Here is a 3,013-nt window from a genome sequence, read left to right on the forward strand (position 1 = left end):
CAGGCATGAAATCTGGGTGAAAATGAGCAGTTCCTTTAAAAAGTCGGTTTTGGAAAGGCTTTAAAAAGTAAAAACTACTCTTGCGTGAATGCAGGGGACCTCACATTGTCTAAGCCCACAGCATACTGTGCTGGATCCCCAAATCCCTCATGGTAACCCGATTTGGAATAATGGGGTTTTCAAATTATGGCAGGGATAGCAGACAGCAGGGTGAAGAGAAAAATGAAGGGTGAAAGGCAGGTATGTCCTCCAGACTCATTCAAAATATCCAGCTGTGAGAGACAGCTGCTGTGTAGATAAGAGAAAATGATGATCATTACGGGAGGAGGGAGACAGGAGGGCGCGGTGTCAGACACATTTCCTCTGTCAGCGATCAGCTCATTAATCTTCTGGTGACCTTCAGAGGACTAGTCACTTAGTCGGAGAGGAGGAGGAGGAGGAAAGCAGAGAAAGGAGGGACTCGGTATGCCTTTGGTGGTTCTGGGCTAAGGTGTATAACCTGATAACATGGGTTCAAATCCTGTCTGTGACCTTTTGCAAATGTCAGACATCTTCCTCCTGTACCTGTCAGTTCTACCATCATCTATGGATACTACAACAATAAACAAAAAGCACTTTGTTGGTCTTATTTAAAACTAACAAAGACTGTTACTCATCATCTGTTTCTAGTCATTTCAAGTTTACTTTAATGAATGGCACAATCGCAAAACTAGTAAACACAGGACACAATTCAAAAGGAAAGGAAGGGGAATAAGCACAGGAGAGGAGGAAAGGGGAACAAGGGAAAAGGAAATGAAGGGTGAAAAGGAGGAAGAAGGAAAAGTAATGGATGCTAAAAATTGTAAAGAAAGGAAGAGAAATGAAAACAAAAAAAGGGTAGAAGACTAAGAAAAATTAAAGTAAAAGGGATTAAAACTTTAAAGAATTGTCATGCACTAGAGGGACACAAGCTGTCATGGTCTGGTTGGGCACCTGCAGGTCTCAGACAGCAGCTCCTCCTCCTTTAGGCGGAGTCCGGTTGCCCCTCCCTGGCTGACCACCTGTGAGCAATCGTGCCAGCGGTATATCAGACCTGCGCTCTCAACCACTCATCGCCTGAGTATCTGCTATTCCCATGTTAGTTCAGTGGAGCATCCTAAACCTTGTCTTAACGCCGTGTGATGACTGACCTGTCTTTTCTTGTCCTCAGCGATAGCACCCGGAGTGGAGATCTTGTTCCCCTCGCTCCCGTCCTCCTGGACCTGGGCCGCCAGCTGCTTACACAACGTGGCCTGCCGGCCCACCGCTCACCTGCCTGCCTCCCCACGCCTCGACCGCTTCCGGGTTTTCCGCTCCACCTGTCCCCTCCATCTGAAACCAAGTAAGGCAATTCAATTCAACTGCGGAGGATTGTTGGTTGTCTGCTGGATCCCTCTGATCGTGATCTCCTCTTGTTCCAGTGCCCCCGGCCCCTACCTAGTCCTGTTTCTACCTCCCCGCTGTCCCCGCTGTTCAGCCGTCTCCTAGAGGTGTCTAGGTCGCCCTCATTATCACCGACGAATCCTACGCGCCACTAGTGTGGTGGCGTCGCTTTGTGTTTCACCTTTGTTTACCTGTGGGCGGAAATAAATCATTTGTTTTCTGTCACCTCGCTTCCGGGTTGGTTTCTGCGCCTGTGTCCATCCCTGTTCCCTCGTGCCGTTGAGCCGTGACAGTATACTCAGGCCAGTTATATGGACACAGCGGACCCAGCCCGCGTAGCGATCAGTAAGCAGGGGGCTATTATCGGTAGCCACGAACAGACGCTGCAGTACCTACTGGCTCAAGTGCACACACTCACAGACGAGCAGGCTAAAATGCAATCCGACATTCAGTCCCTTCAACCCTCGGCGGAGTCGGAACCCGCCGCCGGTAGCTCAGCGCTGCCCGCCCCGACCGCGCCGTTGCCTCAGCCCGTGGCGGATCCCGAGCCCCAGCGGGGTCACCTGTTTCGCGACGCGGCCTCCCCGGAGCCGGAGCCGTATGCGGGTGACCCAGGGGCCTGTAGCGGTTTTCTGTTACAGTGCGAGCTGGCGTTCGGACGTTCGCCCCGCTCTTTCGTTTCGGACACGGTTCGAGTTTCTTATATAATCGGGAAACTGCGCGACCGAGCCCTGAATTGGGCCGAGGCTTACCTGAGCACACACCCGTTGCCGTCCTGTAGCTACGATGCTTTTCTCGGCGAATTCAAAAGGACTTTTGCCCACCCCGTCTCGGTGGGCAGTGCGGTTCGCCGGCTGTTAAATCTCCGCCAGGGCCGCCGTAGCATCGCGGACTACTTGATCGACTTCCGCACCACCGCAGCGGCAGTCGGCTGGCCCGATAAAGCCCTTCAGGGAGTCTACTCGCAGTCGCTTAACGAGGACATGAAGGATCAGCTAGCGTCCCGTGACGAACCGGTTACCTTCGAGGAGTTAGCCACGCTCTCGCTTCGCATTGACAACAGACTGCGGGAGCGAGAGCGGGAGAGGAACTCCAGTACCCGTCGGCCAGTGCGGCGTGCGTCACCTGTTTACATTCCCCCGTCGCCGCTTCCGGTTCAGCCATCAGCCCCAGTCGCTGGGGAGAGGGCTGACCCGGAACCGGAACCCATGCAGCTTGGGCGATCCCGGTTGTCTCCGCAAGAGAGAGAGAGACGTCGCCGCGCTCGTTCGTGTTTTTACTGCGGTTCCGCGGAGCATTTCATTGCCGCCTGTCCGGAGAAGGGAAAAGGGGACGCCCGCCGGTAAGTCCGGGGATACGGGTGGGCGGTACCTATAGTGATTCTAAGCCCCGCTTCCTGTTGCCGGTTGCGCTCTTGCTCGGCTCCGCAACCCACACGTCCCGGGCGTTAATCGATTCGGGCGCTGAGCAGAGTCTCATTGATATGAAACTAGCCAAGCAACTGAATATTCCCCTGTTCGAGTTGGAGTCTAGCCTCCCAGTTAAAGCACTGGATAACCAAGTTTTCTCCCACATCACTCACCGTACCGCTCCTGTTACTGTAGTCGCCTCA

At 53.7% G+C, this 3,013-nt stretch overlaps 1 long non-coding RNA gene across 1 annotated transcript; it reads left to right on the top strand.

The window, feature by feature from the left end:
• The first annotated feature begins 1,056 nt into the window (after nucleotides 1–1,056).
• On the top strand, nucleotides 1,057–1,626 carry LOC146685540 (uncharacterized). The gene is made up of 3 exons (XR_014916783.1): nucleotides 1,057–1,116; nucleotides 1,190–1,360; nucleotides 1,440–1,626. It is a non-coding gene; the product is annotated as an uncharacterized LOC146685540 (long non-coding RNA).
• The last annotated feature ends 1,387 nt before the right edge of the window (nucleotides 1,627–3,013 follow it).

This window comes from Copadichromis virginalis, linkage group LG19 (assembly GCF_057382275.1).
Source record: "Copadichromis virginalis isolate Kocher_CV1m ecotype Utaka linkage group LG19, C_Virginalis_male_GT1.1, whole genome shotgun sequence".
NCBI classification, from domain to species: Eukaryota; Metazoa; Chordata; class Actinopteri; order Cichliformes; family Cichlidae; genus Copadichromis; species Copadichromis virginalis.